This window comes from Pantherophis guttatus, chromosome 4, assembly GCF_059756535.1.
Source record: "Pantherophis guttatus breed Tessera chromosome 4, ASM5975653v1, whole genome shotgun sequence".
Lineage (NCBI taxonomy): Eukaryota > Metazoa > Chordata > Lepidosauria > Squamata > Colubridae > Pantherophis > Pantherophis guttatus.
In genome coordinates, this window is record NC_142066.1 from 114,238,103 (window position 1) to 114,263,693 (window position 25,591).

The following is a 25,591-nucleotide window of genomic DNA, read 5'->3' on the forward strand; positions in this document are numbered from 1 at the left end:
ACAATTGTTTTTTCTAGCATGATGTCCTGTTTGCATATATTAAAGTTAAAATAACTTAATAATTCATCCAAGTTGAATCTGTATGTCCAATGATATCAATTAGGGAGGACTTGTTGAGAATTCCAAGCCTGAAGAAATATCACTGACAGAGATTATATATTCAAGTCTTCTCAGCAATGCTCCACCTCCTTAGACCAGTGTTTCTCAACCTAAACAAGTTTAAGGCTTTGCAGAACAGCATATGGAGACGACTAAAGAAGTCCTGGTCACGTGTACCATGACAACTCTTAAAAACTGGTCAAATTCTATCACAGTTGCTTCCATCATTTGCTTGTCTGAAACAATTAACAGGTGAGAATGGGGCAGTCTGTAGACAAACAGAACAAAACCCATTTTATCTTATAGTATTTTCTGAGGCTATTTGAACTTGGAGTATTAACTGGAAAATTCTGATGTAGTGTTGTAAAAATATTATCTGAATACTATCCTTGCTTATCTCTTCTTTGATCAAAGCTTGGTGATGATTTTGGTTGCGCTGAATCACTGACATGTAGGAACAGGCTCTTCAACTTAAAAAGATAAACAATAAGATGTAAAAAATTTAAGGTAAAACTTGGAAGGTAGGAAACAAAACCGTCAATGTAGGTTACCAATTTTTCATTTAATAAGACTTGCAAAAGATCAATGCTATACCAGTAGGATTTGAGGGCTTTTTAGTTACACAAATGATGATGTGGCCAGTTCTGTCCTTCAATAAATAAGGACAAGTCCCCAAGCTGAGTTATATTAGGAGTTGAAATAAAGTTTGCAAAATTAATATTAATAATATTAGTAGAATATAAAGATGCTGAGATATTCTGAATAAACATAATTGAAATATTGCAGAAAAACTATGGTTGATAATGGTTTTGTTACGAGTAGATATCTTTAATTTTTACAGCTCTTACCTTTAAGTATTATGTTCTCATAAATAAACTTTATCCCAAGTACCTGTAATTACTGCTCATGTTAATATTAATATACAGATACACAGAAAGGAGACTGTGTCCCTCAATATTTGTGCTGATAGAAATGCTAGAAGATCTCTATCATAACAATACTCCCTTGTTCCCAAGTTCATTATAGTCACTTATATTGTTACTGTAAATCTTTCTAATGCCCCCATTGCCTCACAACAAAGAACATTTTTATAATGAGGGGTGGGGTATTAAAAAAGCAAACTCCATTCTTTACTAAATTATATTTTTAGTATCAGCACCATGGTGATTAAATCATAATAAAGCTTTTTAAAAATCATGTGAACATTCATCTGTAGTAGGTATCTATGTAAAAGAAAGAAAGCTGCTTCAGGGCATTTGCTAAGCTTCTTTGCTTTGTCCATCAGTTTTTATTCTATGACCATCCTGAAAGATTTATGCTCTGTGTTTTGAGAGTGTGTTATTAAATAGCTTTGCAGAATTAAAAAAAACATTAAAATTTAAATATAACTTTTTAAAATGTGTGTTGGACCTTTGTGTCGTTCAAAAGAGGTCAAGTTCAAGACACTTATGAAAAGACTACATCCAGAGAGACTACAAGAGAAAGACTATTAGCTTTGCTCCACTTTTCTCTACCATTCTTTGATAATAAAATGATGTTATGAGCAATGAGAGCAGCAGTGGAAGGAGAAACAAAAAGTAAAGATCCTATTGACATTTTAGTTCTGAGGCAGCAAGTCTTTTACTTAGGAGTAAATCCCACCATATTCATTGCTTCTTGTTTCTGAAAAAGAAATTTGAAAATACAATTTTATTATTCAAATGGGTAAGACATCTTTTAGCCGTTTTAAATTTTAATTGTGGTATATTCACAATAATCTGTTGAGCAACATTATAGCCATGAATGATAGGTATTTAAGAGATACTTAGTCTTTTAAAACTACAGCTCCCACAATTCCATGCTGTTATGGGCATGGGTGATGAGAAATGAAATATTAAACATCTGGAGGATAATAGCCTATCTGAGAAGGTATATTACCATGTCCAAAGATATTGCTTTCTTGAGCCAAGTAGTAATTACATTTCATGAATAGAGGGTTATGTACGAATTTCAAAGCTGCAACTTTTCAGCTATGTAATTGAGAATACATCTAAGAACTCAGTTACAATCATAGATCGTATATGCTTACCTTATTCTCCCTTTACCACCACCCCAACAATCTTCAAAAGCAAAAAGTTAATTGACAGGTTCGCTAAAAATCTTAAAAGTGCTTTAGTACAATAGTTCTTCCTCCCTTGGTAAGTTATTATGGGGAAAATGCTGTATACAGCAACTGCTACACCAAATATTACTGAGTTACTCTGAACATTCAGTATCTGGAGAAATCACATAGGCCCATCCATATTTTTATACCTTATCCTACATATAAAACTACTGCAAAGAAAATCTGACTTTATATTAATTACTTAAATATTTTTGTGACAGAATAATTTTTGTACAAGATAGTCCAGAAGTAATATCTATTCCAAAAAATTCTGCTATTTCGTAAACTTATCTAAGTAGAACTCTGAGATTAATCTCCATATTGGGGTTACTTATGGAGATCAATCTCTATATTGGGTCCAGGTTACCTGAGGAACTGTCTCACCCCACTGTGACTGCCCTGCGCACCTGCACTGGCAGAAAAGATGCTGCAGGTCCCATCAGTCAATAAATTCCCACTGGCCGGGCCCAAAAGGGCCTCCTCTGCCATGATGCCTAGCTTTTGGAACATCTTACTTTCTGAAGTGAGATTGATACCCATCCTTCTGCCTTCTGCAAGAGCCTGAAGACCTGACTTTGCCAGATGGCTTGAGGCCCTAATGGGGTCTATCACACTGGAAGTGTTAATGAAATAAGAAGCAATATCCCCCTCCACATATCCTGCTTCCTCCCCATCTTTTAATTATAATTTTATTTTATTGTAATTTCCATTTTTATTGTTTTAGAAATATTTTTGTTTTATGATTTTAATTCATTTTTTAATTTTTTAATTTTAATTTAATTTATGATTCATCTGTCTATAATCTTAACACAAAATATAAACCATAGATCAAAGGTTCATCAAAATGCCTGTGTTGCCACCAGTTCCAGCATAACTTATCCACTGACCCACAACCAAGCAACAGCGCTTCCACCCAATCAAAATACAGCTACGTCATCAGCCAATCAGAATACAACAACACTCTCAACCAATCAGAATACACCTTTGCCTCTTTTCATAGAAAAACGTCAGTTACGATCACACAGTTTGCCCATAAGCACCAAACCAAGAACATCAGCCAGAAGATGACGAATGCGATTTCGTCGAATCGTTGCTACTACCCTTTTAAGGATATGTTTACAATTACACAGGAAGAAACCCGAGATATTAACTGTACACACATAAATACCCGAGAAAATTTACATAGGCAAATATATATGTATATATATATGTATGTATGTATGTATGTATGTGTATATATATATATATGTGTGTGTCTTTTTTCCTTTTTCGTAGGCTTTTATGTGCATATTCTTTCTAGCCAGGTTTTACCTACGTAAACTAAGTTGTTCTACAGCCCTGGTTCTGTGAAATCTCATTCACAAGTTTCTGGGCCTTTTTTCTGCTGACAAACTGCAACTCTGGGTTGCTCTCTGGGAGACTCAGATAGCTATTTCTGCCTATTAAGGCGTCATCAGTGAGCCACACCCACTTCTCAGATATCCTCCCTGTAAAGGTACAATGTGTCTTTTTTCCTTTTTCGTAGGCTTTTATGTGCATATTCTTTCTAGCCAGGTTTTACCTACGTAAACTAAGTTGTTCTACAGCCCTGGTTCTGTGAAATCTCATTCACAAGTTTCTGGGCCTTTTTTCTGCTGACAAACTGCAACTCTGGGTTGCTCTCTGGGAGACTCAGATAGCTATTTCTGCCTATTAAGGCGTCATCAGTGAGCCACACCCACTTCTCAGATATCCTCCCTGTAAAGGTACAATGTGTCTTTTTTCCTTTTTCGTAGGCTTTTATGTGCATATTCTTTCTAGCCAGGTTTTACCTACGTAAACTAAGTTGTTCTACAGCCCTGGTTCTGTGAAATCTCATTCACAAGTTTCTGGGCCTTTTTTCTGCTGACAAACTGCAACTCTGTGTTGCTCTCTGGGACACTCAGATAGCTATTTCTGCCTATTAAGGCGTCATCAGTGAGCCACACCCACTTCTCAGATATCCTCCCTGTAAAGGTACAATGTGTCTTTTTTCCTTTTTCGTAGGCTTTTATGTGCATATTCTTTCTAGCCAGGTTTTACCTACGTAAACTAAGTTGTTCTACAGCCCTGGTTCTGTGAAATCTCATTCACAAGTTTCTGGGCCTTTTTTCTGCTGACAAACTGCAACTCTGTGTTGCTCTCTGGGACACTCAGATAGCTATTTCTGCCTATTAAGGCGTCATCAGTGAGCCACATCCACTTCTCAGATATCCTCCCTGTAAAGGTACAATGTGTCTTTTTTCCTTTTTCGTAGGCTTTTATGTGCATATTCTTTCTAGCCAGGTTTTACCTACGTAACCTAAGTTGTTCTACAGACCTGGTTCTGTGAAAGCCTACGAAGCGCTCCATAGCTTAGGGCCAGGGTACTTACGGGACCGCCTTCTGCCACCAATAGCCTCCCACCAGCCAGTTCGCTCCCACAGAGAGGGCCTCTTCAGGGTGCTGTCGGCTAGACAATGCTGGCTGGCGACCCCCAGGAGGAGAGCCTTCTCTGTGGTGGCACCTACCCTTTGGAACAATCTACCCCCAGAGATACGAGTGATCTCCGACCTCCGGACTTTTCGTCGGGCCCTAAAAACTCATCTCTTTCAGTTAGCCGGTCTTTCTTGATTTTATGATTTTATGGTTGATTTTAAATTTTGATATGGATTTTAAATTGATAAATTTTAAACTATGGGCCAAATTTAATTATTTTAAATCTATTTTTAATCGTACTTTATGTATAAATGTTTTATTTTGGCTGTTCACTGCCCTGAGTCCGAAAGGAGAAGGGCGGTATAGAAATTTGAATAATAAATAAATAAATAAATAAAAATCCACAACGTAAAAACCTTCTCATATGAATATTTTATTGTACTCTAAGACCAGATCATAAAAGTAACCTTCTCATAAAAAAGAAGTTTAAAATAGAACATAAACGTTCACATTCTACGACCCATTCATAAATTTAAAAAATTAGCGAACAGGCTTACTATAGATACAATGAATTAAATAAAGGTTAAGAATCAGACCAGGATATTTGGGGATATCAATTAATTAGTTTAAATTTCTGATAACCAGAATACCAGTGTCCCAAATTGTTAGGTAACAACCAATTTTTTAAAATTCTGTAAATATATGTAAATTTAGTTACAATAAATGAATATTATCTTTTAGATTTAAAAAGATTTTAAATCATTTTTCCTTGAAAGCACTTCACCCAGCCCTCACCTGAAAAAGCAAAGCTCCCTTCAAACTACGTAAACACATTATTAAAGCCAGCTAATTATGCTTTTCCAAAATAAACACTAAAGATGCATGAAACCAACAGCTTTACTGTTGCCTTTTATTTCAATGTTCTCTTCATTCTTGCCACTTAATACTTATTTGTGGTAGCAGCTGGTAAGCCTACTCAATAGCTGCAGAACTTCTTTTGATCAACATCTATAGATATAATGCAGTCTAGGCCTAGTGAAACAGAATGAATTCTAAAATGTCATTGGCTTTTTAAACCTATATTTGTAATACAGGCACTCTTTTGCAACTGAATGGCTCTGAAGATTAATACGTGTGCAAAGGCTCTTTTTCATTTCAGTTACTACTAGATCAAATAAAAGAACTCATCAGGAATAACTAGCAGTTATTGCTTCTTAATGAATGTGAAAAGTTAGCTGATTTCAGTTCAGTAAATACTGAAAGAAGTTTCATTACTACTGAAGCACTTTCAGCTTATTTTAAACTATTGAGGGTCATATCTACACCATAAATGGATTAACAGTAATATTTTCCCTTCTATTGCTTCGGCACATTACAATGGTAAAGAGAATTGTAATTAATCAGAAAGCATAAGATATCTAGCAGATTACTTTCAGAAACCCAATACAATTCCTGTTTTCCAGGTTCCTTATGAGAAGCAATGCCAGAAGTTAGAAGTGTAGATGACTCATGGCTAGACTTTTAATTTCAATTACTGCACTGCATATTTCAGTGAGATGTCTCTTAACTTTTTATAATTATCAGTAAATTAATACCATTAGTTTTTCCAAGGAAAGTTAACAAATGAAATTGTGTTTTAACCTGACCCCACCCCCCAGACATTTCCATCTATTTATTTCGCTGCCAATCATAGCACAAGTTGCATTATAAAGACAAGAACGTGAACACTGAAACAAGAATATGAAAAAATAATTTTAAAATCCATTCATTTTTCAACTACTGCTCCATAAAAGAATCTTGAGCTATAACCTACCACATGCAAAACCAGTCAAACGGGCTCCTGCTTTCTCAATTTAACTGCACTGAATCCAAATGTTAATATCTAATAATATCGTTTTGAGTGAACTTCCAGTGACCCTCCAAAAGGAAAATTCCAGAGCTCCCATATGTACAGGATTTGAACAAAGTTGCAGAAACAGTTATTGAACACAGGGATCATTTACAAACATTTTCATTTAGCACCTCATAATTATAATAATTTAACAAAAGACAAGATTCCTCCAAAATGAGCCCAAGAAAACACCTTAATTGCTTAAACAGAAGCATTTTTCTGAGCCAGAGGACTTACTGGAGCCTAAATGATCATTTTTGAATGTTTAAGGTTGACAGTACCATACCCTATCTCCTCTGCTTCCTGGATTCCTGGTGGGCTAATGAAGGTGAACTGGTTTCACGATATTGCTCCCAGCACAGCTCTGAGCATTTATGATATCATCAGCCACAGCACAGAAAGCAGATTCATGAACTCAGCATCTGGCAGATAAGCAAAAGAGAAGTTGATTTTCCAGAATATCCTTCCGTTTCATTCTCCAATCTTATTATAAAATTATAATGACACACCTTGTACTTTCTAGTTATATATTCATACAGACACTATATTATATGGTGTCTCAGCATAAAGCATTCAAACACATTAGATAAAGTTTATTCCTTTTTTGCAAATACAAATAATACCATGTGCTTAATGCAATGGATTTATTTACAGAAATATAATTTTAATCACTGAGCTATTTTCCTTATTCTTTTGATTAGGATTAGGATAATATTTACAACAGGTAGAAAAACAATGCAATGCAATGCTTTAGAAATATGCAGATACAAACCATTTAGAAAAATATACCCTCCATCATATGTAAGAACGTTTCTCTACTCTTGGAAAGTTTTTACTAACATGGGAATAAAAAGGATGTTGCAAACACTGCTCACAAAATGTAACTTGTAAATATATGCTCTTAACAATGAGGACAGGCAATTTGTTAGACTAAAAATAGGAGGGAAGATTTTCAGGATTTTGGTATTTTAATCCTGTGCATTCTACGGTTTTCCTCCATCTGCATAGAAGTGCCGCAGATTTACAATGGTGTATACTATATGTTTCATTTATTTAACCTTGAGTTTATATGTTACTTCTTTGCCAAGGAATGACATTTAATACAGTTAACAAATGCAAAATATATTAAAGAAAACATCTTAAAATAACATTCGTCTAAGCACAAATATTCTCCATTCTCTTGCAAAATGTATTCAGACAGGGCACTGAATTATTTGTTCTTTATACTGGGGTTGTTGGTAGGGGGTGGATGGGAAGCATAAATAGATCTCCCTTTCCTCCGGCATTCATCTATAATCAGAGTAAGCATGCCCAAGCATGCCTATAATAATTAAGTATGCCATGTCTTAGGTAACACTATGTTCAAACAAGGCTTAAGATATGGCACAATTGTAATGCTCCAAATCTTTTAACTATTTTTCATGGATTACAAATCAGGTTACCCTTCTTAGGTATTCATAAAAAGGATGACTTTCAAGTAATTGCTTTAACCTTGGTTAAGAGATATACCCCTAACAACAAGAAGCATCAGGGTTAACCAACATCCACTCTTAACTAGGATTCTGAAACCAAGTCTCGAAACTAATGGAGAACTCCATTTAAATTCAATAGGGAGTCTTATTGTCTTTCATTGTAGTTAAGTTTTCATGAAAATATTAATAATAAGTATTATTTTGACCAACTAATGAAAATTAGTATCATTCCTATCAGAAAGAGAACCCAATCTATGTTTCATTAGGGATTTGAACAGTACATACTTATTAGTGCCAAACTGATTTCTTTTGAAAGCTAAATTTGATTTTATGTAGTAAATTATTGAAATTTGCATCTAAAAATAGATGAGTATGGAGGATCCATTAATTCAATTACTAATCAATCATGAGTCAAGGGAAAAGATTTTTGGGCAATCTGGTCAGATTTTCTTGAATTATATTCTAAAGGAAATAAATTTAATAATACATTTAATAAACAATTTTAAGTTGTTGAAGAGAATCCAGAAGCTGCAACTGGTGCAAAGTGTGGCAGTGGGAGCAGTTATGTGCACTCCAAAAATAGCACGTTACACCTCTGCACCATGTGCTGCATTAGTTATGGTTTTGCTTCTGGGTTCAATTCAAAATGCTGGTTATGACCTTTAAAGCCCTACATGGCTTGGGGCTGAGTTATTTGAGGGCCTCTCCCTTAAATTACATCCATCAGTTCTGGCAGAAAGTGTAGGCTAAAAGTCCTGTCTATTAAGGAGTTCTGTCTGATGGATCTAGGAGGAGAGCTTTTTCTGCCTGGCACTTGCATCATCTCCCTTGAGGTTAGACTGGCCCAAACATTATTGGACTTTAGGAGGCTCCTAACAGCATGGTTTTGTAATCAGATGTGGGAATCCCATGGTGGTATGTAGCCGGTATGATGGCTGTATTGTTTATTGATTCTCCTGTATGTTACATTATATAATTAATTATTTTTAAATTGTTATACTTTGTTTCAACTATTATTTTTTGTTATTTATTTATATCTATTTTGATTTTTGTTTTTAATTTGGTGAGTCACACATATGAAATGGGCAATTAATATCTTATAATATCCTACTCAATACCTTTATTTTTCTTTAATTACTATTGTTATTTTCCTTTGGGGCAATAAATAAAAAAAAATTGCATGCATTTTATTATGCACAAGAAATCTCAAATATTTTTATGATAAATGATAAAAAGTTTTCAGTAATGAAGGAAACATCTTTGTATACTTTCCATTGTGTTAAAATACTACCTAAGAAAGGATCTGGTTAAAACAAACATGGACAAAGTTACCAAAAATCTCAAAGTACACAAAAACAATATTATATACAGTATTTATCTTAGAATAATGACCTGAATTAGAATAATTTCATTTGAAAATGCATATTATATATTCATCATCAGAAAGCTGATCAGTAAGAAAGTATACAATCTATATGTATATGTGGTTTCTGGATCTTAAAATAATTAACTATGGTAGTATGATTCATATATAATTATAATTTTCCAGTAATTTCTATGTTGCACAGCACTAATCACTTTTAAATCAACAGTCTCAAAATTCAAAAAGGAAGTATATATATCAAATGTGTTCCCTTGTTTAGAAAGAGCAAAATGGGCAAATTTGTTTAACTCATATAGAACTATTTATATATAGTACACTGTTTAATACAATCTTCCCCACTGAAATTAGTGAGACTATTTGATTGCTACATGATTTAGGATTAAAATATACAGTCTAAATACTGCATTAATAAAATAATCACTTCTAAAAGTCTAATACAATATATTCAGTCAAGAAATTATTTGAGTTAACCTTTAAAATGGAAATATCAGTTCACTCAGTGATATGTTAACATTTAATGGTCAATCTCTCTAGAGATGTAAAAGGGTTTACAAAGGAAGGCATTTATTAACAAAAATGTGATTCACTGAATGGTGTCTATTTTGATAAAGAAATGAAGGGAAAAATATGGCAACGTGATGCTAGACTAGAGCAAGGAAATCCAGTTTTTTGTCTTTGCATATAAATGGAAGCCAGTTGGGTGATTTTGGGCTAGTGTACTAGCATGAACTAGATCAGGTGATAGATTTTAATCTATAAACTTCAATGAAGAGGGCTTCATTCTGAATATTCTGCAATATTTAAGCCAATAAAATAGTTATTTATATATATGGTGTGGATTGATGTACACATGCATGAGGAGTGATGAAAAATCACTGATCCATTATGTATAAACAATAAACTGTTTTTCTATCAAGTTATTAGCAGTAATTAAATTTACATTTGAAACCATCTGCTAAAAAAACAGGAAGTACTTTCTTTGATATTTTATGTACAGAAAAACTGTACAATAGGAGTTCCAGGTTAAGTCTGTTTCTTGTTTTAGATTAGCTTTAATGCCATTGTTTATGGTAGAAAATAAAACATGCTTAATAAAATTCATTTAGTTTATTATTTTTACCAGAAATAAGGATGGCTCTATATATTACAATACCCAAGGTTATAATCCTCCAAACATTTTCTCCGTGTAGTTATTGATTTTGTAACTGTTTATAATACGGATTTTAAGGAATATGGTTAGTCATGTTCTTCTGCTAGAGACAATTAAAATTCAGAATAATTATTCCTATTGTATGAATAATGGTACTAAGCAATATTAAACATAAATTCCTTCTGGGAAATTTAAACTTTTATTAATGATTAGCAAACAGTAGACAAAGAGTAGCTTGCTGTGATTCAGTCTGTCCAGAGTAGTCAGGCCTGATACAGGGGCCTGCATAATCTATCATGGTTTATGTACTTTGAATTACTTTTGAGAAATAGTTGCTATGCTCCTTTATTCATTCATACCAGAAATGCAATAGCAGAATAATACACTGACACAAAAATTTGTAAAAGGCCGAGACAATCACAGAAAATCTGGAATTGGATTGCCCAGTGTAGCTGTTTGGAAAGCTATCTGGTTCAGACAACATCAACTTGTGCCCCCAATTCAAGATGACATTTGAAAAAATGAAACTTCCTGTCTGTTATTGATCAGTTTGAAAAACACATGAATAGCTATAGCCTTATTACAGCTTGCCTTGATCTATAAACTCCTTCCCTATATAGTATGGATTTCAGCTTCCAGAATTCTCAGCAATCCAAGTTGACTGAAAATTTGGGAAACTTGGTTCACCCTTTTGGAGTCCCTCCAAACTGGATTAATAAACCCTTCTCCTTTTTTTAAAAAAAAATAAGAGATATTAGGAAACTGATTCTTTTAAACTCATTTGTTTAAGAGCATATAATTCACAAAAATAGAGCAGCTTTGTAGATGAAGAGTAATGCAAGATTATATCCTCCCAACATTCCTATTATTCCTACTCATCCCTTGATTAGAATGCATCATTTTCTGTGATTAGAAAATAGCTTGGTCAATCACTCAGTCTCTATTCATTTCTTCCCCATTCTCACTTTTCTAGAATTTTATAGAGCAACAAAAGTAATGTGGGAGGGAGACATACTATATTTGATTTTTTTTCAGTGCTCTAAAATACAAGAAGCATATGAAGCTTAAAAATAGTGTCATTTTAGTTCTGATTGCTTTGGTGGTATCCTACTATTAAGCAGAGTTAAAAAATCTGTCTAAACTGGTTTGATTCCATTTTGGATTAATTCAGATCTGACTCATCCCTAGCAAACACATTTCAATGTTCATGTAAAATTTTTATGTAAAAAAATTGGCTTCTATTGCTATTTGATCATATTAAAGTTTTGATGGTTTGCCTATAATATAAGAAAGGCCCATACTGTCAAAAGGACAGCATGGTCTAACAATGACAATTGGCAACTGTTTTATAATGATACAGTGTAACTACATACCATAGTATTATATACTGGACTGCATCTATATTTTTCCCATACATAGTCCTCAAGAGCAGCTTGGTCCATTATAATGTGGAACTTTACAAACAATAGCACCGCCTGATGACATATGTTTATCCATCCAGATTGGCAATCAAAGATAGGCCTTTGACAACAAATACTTAGAAATCATAAATCATTCCTCTCAAAACTATAAAGAAATCTGAGTAAGTTTAAGTGCAAGACTGCTTCTCCTGAGAATGGGTTATAAATCGTGTTTCCCCGAAAATAAGACCCTGTCTTATATTTTTTTGAACCCCGAAATAAGTGCTGAGTCTTATTTTCGGAGAAGTCTTATTATTTTGACGCATGTGGAGGAAACCAGAAGAAATGGCGGGGACCGGCTGAGCATGTGTTTAAGTATTTTCAGGGAGGGCTTATTATCAGGGGATGTTTTATTTTAGGGGAAACAGGGTAATATATCAGAGAAGTCAGGAAACTAGTATAGGTACAATAGGTAAGAAGTACGCAGACTTAACTATTTTGTAAAGATAATGTAAGGATAAGGATTCATCTTGGATTTGGACTGAGATAACTAGATCAGGATTGTAGCATTTTTAATGTTCTACTTGAATAAGTAAAACAACTTAATGTTTAGTGAGTACAGTCTGTTAATGTCCACATGATATATTTTGGGTGAAGCATATAAATTGTGTTATGTAATCTTTGGTTCTATGTCTCTTTCTGTGAATTATTATTATTATAATTAATATTTTTTTAAAGACTAGAGTTACACTAAGTTATTAAGGAAAGGTGTGCCCTCATAATCATTGCATAGACATCATTCTCGTGTTAAAAGACATCTACAGATATATCTGTAATTAAGATTAATACATAATGTAGAAATTAGGAAAATGCAAAAAGGAATACTCCAGATTTACACTAGATTTTGAATGCCTAAAAGCAATCTTTGGTGTGGGGTTCCATTTCCAGGTTCACTTTCCAGCTACATTGTTTATACACTATTAAGGCAGGGCTTTATTGTCTAAAGAAAAAGATATTTAAATTCTTTCTTTGAGTTATGGTTACAAAAAAGATACAGTGCAAGAAGGAATTTACTGTGACTCTCCAAAGATAAGAACCAAGAAAGAGCCACCTAATTGCTGAGGCACATCATCTCAATAAGCTTACAAAGTAATACTGCACAACATAAAGCTTGCACAAAAAGCTTTTCAAAGTCCAGTATTTTAATTAATGGATAATATGAGTTGGCTTCTATCATAGTCAATCCAAATTTCAAAGAGACGCCACTAAATTTGTTTCTGGTACACAGCCTTTGGTCCTCCCTCTTTTCTCACTTCCCAGCCCTTTTTAGCCTATCCCTTTGCTCCTGAAGGCAGGTCTCCGAGGTTGAAGGATGGGTTCGTTTCCTCTGTCCCTTTGGAGAAAGGGCTGCTAGTTTGACAGGTGGGGAACGAATCCAAGCGCTTGATATCTCCTCGATTCCCGCTGAGCTTTAAAATATTGATCACCTTTGTTAAATCCCTTTTTCGGAGACTGTCCTGTTCATTCTTTTTTCCCATCCCCTCCCTCGCCTTTCCTAGGGTTGGAAGTGAGCAGCAGCTGAACAACCAAGCATGTGGCATATAAATATTGGAATAAACGAGGGGGGTGGGGGGGTGAGAAGAGAGGGTAGGGGAAATATATGGAAACAAGAGGGGAGGAGGAGGAGGAGGAGGAGATAAGCGGAGTGGGGGGCGAGCAGCCCTAGTGTGTCTGATACTCCGGTGTGGGGCGCTGCTCTCCGGGAGTGAAGAAGGGGAACAGTATTAGAAAGGGGGGGAGAGAGAAAGGGGTGGGAATATAATAGCATTTAAAACAACAACAACAACACAAGCCAACAACAGTGATTAGCTCCTACCCGTCGCACAGGGACTGGGAGGGAACTGTTGTGTGTCTCACCTGACTTCCTTCTTCCCCGGGGCGGCGAGGGAGGCAGCGAGAGGCGCGCACATACCACTCTTCCCAACCAAAAGCAGCCTCCCCCCCCCCCCAAAAAAAAGCCCTTAAAGGCGAGAAGGGAGAAGAAATGGGAGGCGCGAGCGGGCACGAGAGAAGAAAGAAAAGACTACCACTCTATTAATAACAAAAATAACCGGCCGGTAAAAGCGAGCCGGCCACCCTCCCGCCAGCCTTCTTCAACCCTTCGCCTTTCGCTCCTTGGAACCCGCGCGCAGCTTCTTCCTTCGCGCTAGCTCAGCGACTGGCGGCGGCGGCGGTAGCGGCAGCGGCGTGTCTCGGCTCGGCTCGGCTCCTACACCAGCGCGGGCAAGTCTCCGCAAGGGGGAGAGCCAGTGAGCCCAGACGGCTCAAGCCGAGCCTTTTTCTGCTTTGCTCCAGCTCCGAAGGAGGAAGAAGGGGGGAGAAAAAGAAGGAAAAGAAAAGGAACGCACCCAACAAACGAACGCCAAGAGATCCCGCGGACAGGACTGAGAATTGCAGAAAGAAGACGGAAGCCGCGCTTTTTGGGCAGTTCGTTGGCCCTGGTGTGTGGCAAGAGGGTGGAAAAGGCAGGCGGGCGCCGCCTTCTCGTCGTCGTCTTCTTCCTTTCCTCAGTCACCGCCTGCCAGGCAGTTCAGAAGTGGGGGTGGGGGAGGGGGAGGGAGGGAGGGTGGCTGTGTGTGGGCCTCCCCCCTCCTCCTTCCTTCCTTTAAACGCCCACTCCTGATGGGTGAAAAGGCAACTTGAAGTTCAGTGCAATTAACTTCGCCGGCGCCTGGGAAGCTGAAGGTGTCGCCCAGCCTCGCCCGCCCTCTCGCCGCGCTCTCATGAGTAAGTTGGTCGTCTTCTACCTCTTCCCCCGTCCCCATCCCGCCTTCGTTTTAGGTATGCTGCACCGACCGGTTACTCCCGTTTAACACCCACCTACTTTTAAGTTTTTTAGGAACTTATTGTTGCGGACAGTCCATTTTGGTCGGCGACTGACAAAAAAAGCGTGGAAATCCGATGGGGGGGGGATGTAGATTCCTCTAATATTTGTTCTGAGCTGTCGGGATCGGCTCTTAAGAAGAATCCTCCTAGCCTCCTCTTTCTTTATTTCCAATAAAGGGAAACTCTACTACAATAGCTTGGTCTGGTGGAAAGTGGCTTGCAGACGCTCAAACACCTGCTTCGCGCTTCCTCGTCTTGCCGCCGCCTTCCAAGCCAAGAAGTTTGCAGGCGAGGTCCTTGGCAAGTTTGCTTGGCTCCGCCGTTCACTGTAACTCAGAAGTTTGGCTCAGTTCATAAGTTTCAAGCCCGGTGCCCCCGGGGATGGAGGACGAAGTGGGGGGGGGGGAAGCGCGGGCGAGGGAGAGAGAGGTGCCTGCGGGATGCTTGCGGGTGGGAGAAAAAATGGTGCGGGGAGGAGCGGGACAGTGAAAGTAAGGGGGGGCGCGTCAACGCGGCGACGCACTTCATTCTGCCACCGCGTCGTGAAAGTGAGGGAGTTTTAAAAGATTTATATCTCGGCGGTTTGTATGACTGGGGGAAAGGATGTATCATGCAATATCGGGCAGAGATCAACTTGGGGTGTCTGTTGGCAGAAACGGGCTGGGGCTTTGCGGCTGGGGAGCAGAGAAGGGGGGCATTTGGCCTGCCACTGACCTCCAGAAGGCGGCTCCTCAGACAGGTGTATCTCCTTCTCTCCGCGTGAGGTCCTCCTTTCGCTCTCACAGTCCTGCCTCTTTTTTGCAGGAGGGGGAGCCCGGTGGTCTCCCAGGAGCTAAAAAGGTAATGCAGTTTCCTTTTGATGCTAACATGTAGCAAAGCTGGTGTTGGGAGATCACTGAAGGGGCAGCTGGATCGCTTGTCTCTGTGGAAATGTTTCTGCAAAGTTATTCGGTATGTGGGCCTTTTTTTCGGCGCCGTTTGACCACGTGGAAATAGAACTGTTGCTGACATGCATTATTAAATCGTATCGGTTGTGTTATCTAGAGTCTGTGCCAAAGTTTGGCGTGCTTGTCAAAGCTTCTTACATTTTTGTCCCTTTCTGAAAAGCTTTGGCAACTTTTGAGATCCGTCTCTGAAAAGCTTTGGCAATGACAGGTAATGTGCCTGAGTTAAAATGTCTATTTTAGTGAAGAAGCCCTTTGCTTTATTGAAAGCTGCGATTAGTAGCTTTCGGTGTATTGACAGATTATTTTAAGATTACTCTTTTATTCAACCTTGCTTTATTTTATAGGCAAAGCATCGATGTTTTAAATCTTAACAACCTAAGCATCTGTTACAAAACAAATTTAATATATTTACTCTGTTTTTCTCACATTGTTAAGAAAGGTTATACTATGTGTAAAATTTCAATTTTTGTTGGCAAAAGGAATTGATTGGATGTTTCACTGTTCTTCAGGAGTGTTTACAGCAGTCACCAGATATGGAAGACTTAATTGCAACACTCTTAAATAAAAAAAAGAAGGGAATCAATATTAACGTAACTCAGAAGCACAGTATACCTCTCTAAGTTTAGGCATAGCATAAATTTTGTTTTCTAAATGTCTGCCAGCATTCACATGAGTTGGAAGACATTGTGACAGACAAAGAGAAAGATACAAAGCAAACATGTAAGAAAATATTTTGGAATTAGAATACACTGTAAATACATTTAGCACCTTGCACCTTATGAAGTGTTTACAGAAATCAATGGCTTATAAATGAAAAAGATCTCAAAAGATATTTGCTTTATATATCGTAATAAAAACTAGAATGGAAAAACAATACAAATGTATCTGTAATATTGTTTTTTCTTTTCTTTCTTGGAAATTAAAATATGTAACAATAGTTATATGTACTAATACCTGTTTCTTAATGATAAAACATGTCAATGGAATGGGCCTAAAAGAGAAAGTTTCCATTTGCATGCATTTAACCATAGATCTTTTAAACTGCATTGTAATTTCTTATGGGAATCTTCTTACAACTGCATAATTTAGAAGAATTTCAGAATTCTACCTGTTCCCTAAGGTATATTAATTTAATAGAGAACATATGCCACTTTATTCCAATTCTGAACTGGAGTTTGATATAGAAAAATTATTTTGGCATTCAATTTGTGTTAAGACTTATGCTAGATAAGTAAGCAAAAACTATATATAACCTTTGAAATGTCATTCATTATTAAATGCCTCATGATAACTGTGGTTCCAAATCATGTAAGTACAAGGAAGTTCCATCAGTATTTCAAATCCAAAAATGAATACTTTTGCAAACCTTAAAAGAATCTGAAAATTAAATTTTCATAATTCTATTTAATACAATGCTCAAGAAAATTTGGCCTAGTTTATGTGATTAATCTACGCCATTGTACAATAATTTAACTATATCTGTATTAATAACAATAATAGAGATACTTATTCTAGTATGAGTATATATGCTGTACAAAATTCACCCACGTCCCTAGAGTCCAGCCTGCTCTGACAAGAGTGCTGTATAAATTTTTCAAAAATGTCTTCACTGATATGTAATAATAGTTGAATTTTATGGGTGTTATAGATTTTTAGTTTCCATTAAAAATCCTAACTGCTAAATCATACGTTCTCTACAGTACGAGGATCACCTTATATATTTAAGTCATCATCAAATGTTTAACCTCCTTCACAGCCAGGTAACCTGGAATTGTTTTTCCCTCTCTCATGTTTAGTTATATATTAGTATCTATTTTTGGTTGGTGAAGCAAAGGATACCTTTGCCAAAAGAACCTTATTTGTTACTTCTATTAACATTCATGATTAACCAGGTATTGAGTTGATAACCAAGAGTGGTGCTTTGCTTAAATAAATTATGATACTTGGTTTATAAAGAGAATCCTCATCTGTAAATTACATGATTTTATTATTTTTGTCCACCTGTATGTGTTTCTGATTTGTAACATTTCCATAAATAGGCTTGATTTCTAGAATACAAGAGGGTATCTTCTGTCAAGTATAAATGTGATTTTACTGTAATGGGCACAGAATCTTGGTCAACTTGTTCTGTTTTAGGAATGAACACTTCTGTTTTAAAGCCATTATGCATCTAGTCTTTATTTATCTTACATTAAACTAACAGAGCATCAATCACAGGAAAAATATTACTTTCCTGAAGTAAATACTAGTTTATAAGTGAGTGCGTGTATTTATATCCCTGTCTCCACTAAATAATGGCTCTGTCTCCTTTTTAATATCTACCTGGCAGTATTAACCATGGCAACTAAGTCTTCCTTGTTAGCATACAGAAAAAAGTTTTGCTATTTGTACCAGGAGTAACTTAAAGAAAGATACCATGGGAATCTGTTTTAAGGAAACAATATCTAAGTGGTGAATCTTAAGAAAAATAACATGACTAGCAAGTTGCACAGTATCTGTTTGAGCTGCTGAAGATAGGGGCAGAAGCATATTATTAATAACTGAAAGCACATATGTGTAAGTGAGGAAAAATGTTCAGCAAATCTGTCATCGTGAAGTTCAATGCATTTTAAACAAAAATGCCACTTAAAATAAAGTTAGTGCAGTTTGCAAAAGCCATTTAAAAAGCTAGGATTCTATATTAAGTTAAATTTTATTTTGAAATTTGAGTTTCTGTTTGGTATAAAATATGATTAAATCTATTCCTATTGTAGCACATATAAAGAAACCATTCTACAGGATAAGATAGAATCTTCTTGCCGAGTTTATAGATTCTGTATAATATATTTCATCTTTAGAATTGCAAAACAAATTTAGATTTAATTTACAATTGGAAATATCATTTAGTATTAATTTCTTAACATAATTAAGAATTTTTTTAAAAAAGTACTGTGTGATCATTGTCTATACATATTAACATATCATCTTAAAACATTTAAGCCTTTTAATACGATTACTACGGTAGTGTTCAATAACAAGCAGCCTATTCTCATCTATCTACCCATTTTTTTAAAAAAAAGTTACAATGACTATTACCTTCAGCTTCCGAAATGCAAAGCTAAAATCCAAGTAGACAAAATATCATCCAACCATACCTATTTGCCTACTTAACTGTGTACCAGTTTATCTATCTTAGTATTTATCTGCTGTATACATGTTTAGATACTTCAATTCCAGGGTATGGTATGTATGTTGAATATGTTCACAGCAGCAGATTTGCATGTAAAATCTAATGTTATCACCTATCATCAAAACTTCAGATTATCAGTGCATTGATAATGTTGTTCACAAAACAGTATATATGTGTTCATAATTCACAACAATACGTTGAGCACAATAAAAAATGTCAACCAGAATTCTATCCACAGGACACCAACTACATACTCATCCTCCAAATAAAATGGAAATATATTATTCCAAGCTTCAGATTTCCACTTTCTCTAATTAATGTATGCTATAACCTGACTAAGAATTCTGTATCAAGGATTCATTTTATATTTAGCACACTAAGGTTTACCTATAAACCTTGAGCTAAATAGCAAAGTTTCACAGATTTCCATTTTATTTATTGACGTGCAACAGTTCTTAATATCTTTAAAAAATAAACTGAGTAGTTTATTTAATCATTTTCTATATTAAATAAGTATATACTAAGATGTCCATTTCACTTCTTATGATAATTCTTAGTAAATAAATATTTTATTTTCAAGTAGATTAAATGCAACTTCTAAAATAAGTCATATGCTTGATATTGTTTCCTTCCCTATTGCAAGATGATCTTAGCATCAACAACAAAAATTAACTGCAAGTTATTCTTACAACAAATATAGAAATAAAAGCCACCATCAAAAGATTTTTCTTGAAATTGAAAATAATATTTCTCAATAGTTAGGCTATGGAAAGGCAATGTTCTTAGTGCAATTATATATGAGGAAAAATTCTTGCCAGAAATCAATATAAACTAACAGAACAAGTTTTAGCATTTCAAATTATAAAACAGAAACTAATAAATATGCTTATGATTGAAAGAAATTTGTGCTTCAATACATAAACATTCTCTAGCTTTCAAATGTAAAAAAAAAGTGCTTTTCTTAGAATTCAGTGACTTGAATTTATCCTTTATTATAAGCCTTTTAAATATGACCTTATGACCAGTATTCTACATAGTTTGTGAATGATATCTCTTGACTGGTATAATATGTGGCTTGTGGCTTCACACTGGGAATGGAAACCTACCCAGAATGTGAATTAGTGGAGCATTAAGGGTAGCATGTACTGATATGCTGGAGTGGAGGTGGTACTTTTATAATGTAACATTTTGGAAATTTTTTACAATACCATAAGGCATTGATATATGTACCATTGTACATCTCTACATATGCTCACATGTAAAAATAAGATTACAATTAATACTCCACAAAGTACAACACATTTCTGTTTTAATTTACAGGCTGAAGTTTAAAAATTATAATAGTCATATAGCATAGTATGCAATACTACTATCTGACTTAGTACTTTTTTTCTCAATTTGTGTTTAATTCTATGATAGTATACCATACTATGGTTTCCATGGTTCTTATACCACATAACTGAACTATTACCTTCTACAAATGGCCATGCAACCATTTTGAAGATAATAGATTTGCAATACTTTTCTAGGAATAGGAGGCACTGATTCAAGGAAATGTATTTTTGAGGTGAGTTCCATTGTTTTATTATAAGACTGAAGACCTAGGTCACATAGAATGTTTTCTAGTTAATAAAATTAAAGCGTGTCTACCTGCTACTTGTGAAACACCCTCTTTTTCCCTTTTTTTCTCTTTTGAGATCTCAGAGAGCCATTTATAATTTAGAAGTATCTAGGATACATATGGTTTTCACAGGAATTTCTCATATGGAAAAAGTCTGTAGTCTGTAATCTTGGATATTTCATTTAACACTTGTGTACCCGTAACATGACATTTAATACAGTAGATATATTTGTGAGAATTTGAAACATCAACATCAATAAAACAGTTTTAGTGTTACTTTAAGACTATCCATCTTTTTAGTCTTGTAAAAGGATGAATAGGAGAAACGTTTTGCATGGTACTGTATTTTTGAAGAATAAATCTTAAATAATAGCAATATTATAATTTTTCCACCTAACATTCTAGGTCCTTTTCCTCATTACTTACTATACTGCAGTTTCCAAATCATCTTTTAGAATAGGTAAATACTCAAGTGAACTTTGCGTAAAAGTAATATATATTGTACATATTGGTTACTGAAATTAGACAGTGTTGTTTGTGCTTATAAATGAATAAGATATAGATTTAGCCACATATGCTATAATTATTTGTAAATTTTCTTATGCAGTGTTCCTTTTTCATAAATCAACTGCATCTTTATAGAAAACATATTTTTCAGATTGCATGAATTATGAACAGAGGGTTCATTTTGATTTATGCATCTACTATAGTATTTAAATCTATCTAGGAACAAAATTTTCCTGTGAACTTTATAAAGCAAGAACTATTTATTTACTATTTATTATTTAGGATTCTTGAAATAAATTGCATGCAACTGTATTAGTTTGATTCATTAAACTAATTTTTCTTTGGAGTCCCTAATGTAGAAAAATAGTTATCCAACTTTATATTAAAAAAGAATTAATTTGTGAGGTATCTATTTTTGAGCACTTATTTCTTTGACCAGGCCTTCCCATTATGATTGTTGCACTAATTATATATGGTTTAGTATTTCTTCTCTCACCTGTTCAAAGTAATATTATTTTATATTGATTTTATCATATTATAGTTGAATTATATTAGAAAAAGTTTCACAATCTATAATAATGGGAAGTGGCATGCAAATATATTAAACAAATATTGTACATCTAAACTTAAAAAAAGTTTTTTATATTAGTCTTAACATCTTTAAATGTCAGGATGTTTTGCTTATTGTTGCTTAGAACTGCAGAATCAGCAGTACTGCTGTATCCTGAAATAACTTTCATTCTGTGATATGCAGACTTAAAAAGTTTCAGGCATTTAAAAAAAAATGTTTTTAAGTTCTGTTTACTTAATGACTTAACTCTTGCTTAAATTTTTCTTTTTAACTAATTATTTTATCCATATTCTCAGGACTAGATTTAGCAACAGAGTCCAAATAAGACAAAATAATGGTAATTTATCTTAATCTGGGTATTATATATACATATATTGATGGAATGTAGCTTGTTTTGAATCTGCAGCTTTGATGTTATTCCGGGACAGGCATGGAAATAATTAGAAATGCTGTCAGCTTTGTGAGAGAATTGCATGCATTTCCCTGTCAGACGATCATCTCTGTGTTTAGTTTCAAAGTGTGACTATTAATTAAGGCATTTTTCTAAAAACATTGCCTTTCTAAAGTTTAAAAAATGGGTCAGCTGCTAATCAGGTGAGATCTGTGGCCTGCATTCTGAAGTGTGTGGGGTCTTCCTAGAATCTAGGCAGAGTACATAATATGATTTCTTGTAACCGCATGGTTTCATTTCACTGAATTTGTAATTTCATTACTGATTATATATAAGCTGTTCATTCACTGAAGGAAGCTTGCTATTTTAAGTTTTATCTTTCTAATGTGCTTCAAAATACACTCTAAATTCTGTATCAGTTCCAAAATACTATCTTCTAGTCTAGAGATCTTTTAGGAAAAATTAACCCAACAGAATGGTCTTAGTTCTTCTATAGATGTAATAGATGCATCAAAATAGCAAACTATATTCATGGTGTATAGAATACGTGTTTCAAAAATCATTCTGTTGTGTTTTCAGCCTGTGTTTTGCATATAGACTGTTTCTTTAAAATTGCTGTCTCCTCTATTTGCCCTATTAATTGTTGATATGTTGCCATCCATGAGACAAAAATTAGAGCTGTAATTAAATAATCATGTGATGTTCCTTAGTGCCAGTGAAAGCAAACTCATTTTTTCAGACCCTGATGGTCACTGATTATTCTATTACTACTGACTTGCTTTATTTATTCATTTTTGTAAACAGTCATGTATGTTAACTACTTGACTTCCTTTTAAAATTAAAGAATGTAAGAAAATTATATCAGTTAATTGACTAGTCATTCATAGAGACTTAAAGAAAACTTATATTTCTGCTTTTGGTTACCTGATTGCGAGAACTACATTGGTGGTGTGGTTTATGTGCCATTTAATTTACACTGATGTTTGGCTGAGTTGGTTGTTTATGTGGATTGCCAGGAGAATTACAAAAGGCATAGGGTATTAAAATTCAGAAATGATTAAAATTGAAATAAAAGGATGCTGTTTCTTTGCCAGTATTCTGGCAGTCATAATGACACACAGAGATTAGTTTCCACCTTCATTTTTCCTTCTTTCTCATTTCCTCGTTTATTGTTGACACATTTTCTCTTATGTTTTTTCCTTCTGATCTCTCCGTATCCTTCAGTTATTCCCACATTTTTATCTCTTTTTAATATAGTGAGCTTCTTTAACCTTATTATTATAATAACATCATAGCTTATCAATATTTTATCTCCAGATTTTTTGACACAGATTTCTTAAAACCTAGGTCACTTCTGTTAAATGAGGTGATGTTACTTTTTCTTAAGTATCTTCCTTTTTTTTTTTTGACAGTTTAACTTGTAATGTTAAAACACATGTGTTAACCTACTGCAGAAAAAAAGGAAACTTACCAGTCATGGAATAATCAGTTATGCATGAATTCAAATTTAACAGATGGATGCTGGGAGTTAAAAATTTCTCATTTGGCTTCTTGCTTTTTTTCCTGTTTGTACTACACCTGTCTCTTATGTACAGATAAACATCTAACATAGTTTACAGGGTTTTTAAAATATATAACTTAATATGTTTTCTTACAAAAAATAACTTATCTGTTCCTTACCTTATATATTTAAGAAATGTACATATTGCACGTTTTGTTAAATGTTACTTATGAAAATATAACTTTTACAATGTATGTTTAATTTCAAAGTTTAAATAATTTTTATCCAGTTTATTTATTCCAGTGGCACTATTTTAGTTTGTATATATTGAAGAAAACATGTGCTTATGTAATCTATATGCAATTTATTCAAAGAGAAACAGATACCAAAATGAAATAGACTGTTGTCTAAACTATCTTGTTCAAAAGAGAAATAATCTGCATTTTATCAGCTCATATAATATAGTGAAAGAGACATCCTAAAGGTTTCTCTAGGTAGTTATATAGCATATCACACTTTAGAGCAGAAAATTAATGTCTAGAGTGAAGATCTTTAAATATTCCATTTAATTGCATGATTTATTGTGAAACCTTTATGCATGTATATAACAAATATTGTAATTATTTTGGCATTCCCACCATGCATTTAAGGGTTACTGTGTTAAATTAAAACACAAGGGAGAAACCTTCAGATATTGCTAAACCAGAAACTGTCATAAATCCAGACAATGGTGAGGGAAACTTGAAATTTTAATTTGGCAGCATCTGTAGACTAGAAGTTCTCTGAAAAGTATGACATGTCATTCTAGTATTTCTTTAGCTTGAGCAGCCTTAGAAGGTTATCTATGCATCTGTCTGATGTTATAAAAAAGAAGAAAAAATTGTTTATCGAATTCTAAAACAATCAATTTTTGAAAATTTTATCTTGCTTTAAATATAGTCCAAAATACCATCGTATGCACATAAACTAAAATTCAGTAGGTTTTATTCCCTAGTAAAGATATTTTGTTCACTGCCTACGGACTATTTAGTTACTCTTACTCCTTTAATATGCCAGTCAAAATATCAACAAATACATGGTATTGTTAAACAATACTTGTGGTTCGTTTAGTAATTTGAAATCAGAGAAGGCCTATTTGTGGGAAAATAGGCTTTCTCTCAAGGCCTATCTGTGGGAAAATGTGCCTTACGTTCACGCTTCGGCACATAAAATGGGTATATGTTAGGAAAACTAGTGCTCATATGGAGTTTTGAAGCTCAGTATAATTGGGGCTTCAAAATTCCGTATGAACACTACATAATTTTTCAGATTTTGTAGTCCATACCTGGTACCCTGGAATAAGTTTAATGTACATTTTACATTGTAGTTATATGCCTTAAATATGTTGCAAAGTCTGAAAGGATTTTTATGGAAATAAGTGGTGGACATGCACAATGAGTGTTATTGAATAAAGTATTAATTGATCAGTCTTAAGAGAAAAGCTAAACTTTGAAGAAACTAAAATTATCCACCTTGGATATCCCATTTCTAATTACCTATCCAACTTAATTGCTATTCAGATCAGGTATTCTTCATCAGAATTAATTACTCCAAAACATTCTGCTATCATTATTAGCAGGCAATATTGTTAGAAGCAATATGTTGATGGAATAACAAATCATTAATTTATTTGATTATTGACCTAACAGTTTGATGCTTTAAAGCAAATAATCATTTTCCAACTGCTCTTGACAGATATAAAAGCTTTTTTAAAAAAAAAAATTCACGTGATCCATAAAAAAATCTTCAGGACACTTACTTACCATACATCTTACAGTCTGTATTTTAACTTGTGTTTGCATTGGGCTCTAGTATGGAGAATTTAAAATCCCCCTCTCTGGAATGGTTTGTAATAACTTAAAAATAGGATGGATATTTTATTTAAATAATAATAATTAAAAGGAGAATCTCTTTTTTTCCAGCTTTTTCTTATGTATACTGCAGTTGTACAGTTGCTGCACAAAACATAATATTACTGCAATCT

The 25,591-nt window shown here is 34.5% G+C and overlaps 1 protein-coding gene across 4 annotated transcripts in view; it reads left to right on the forward strand.

Annotated features, from left to right (window-relative positions):
• Positions 1-13,699: 13,699 nt before the first annotated feature.
• SATB1 (SATB homeobox 1) overlaps positions 13,700-25,591 on the forward strand; it is a 114,577-nt gene continuing 102,685 nt past the window's right edge. For 2 of the 4 annotated variants that reach the window (XM_034402157.3, XM_087892583.1), the window contains exon 1: positions 13,833-14,762. The gene's annotated coding sequence lies outside the window, so the exon portion shown is untranslated. Of the gene's footprint in view, positions 14,763-15,665; positions 15,813-25,591 lie in introns of those variants that run through there. The other 2 variants (XM_087892582.1, XM_060685754.2) reach the window with 2 other exon arrangements.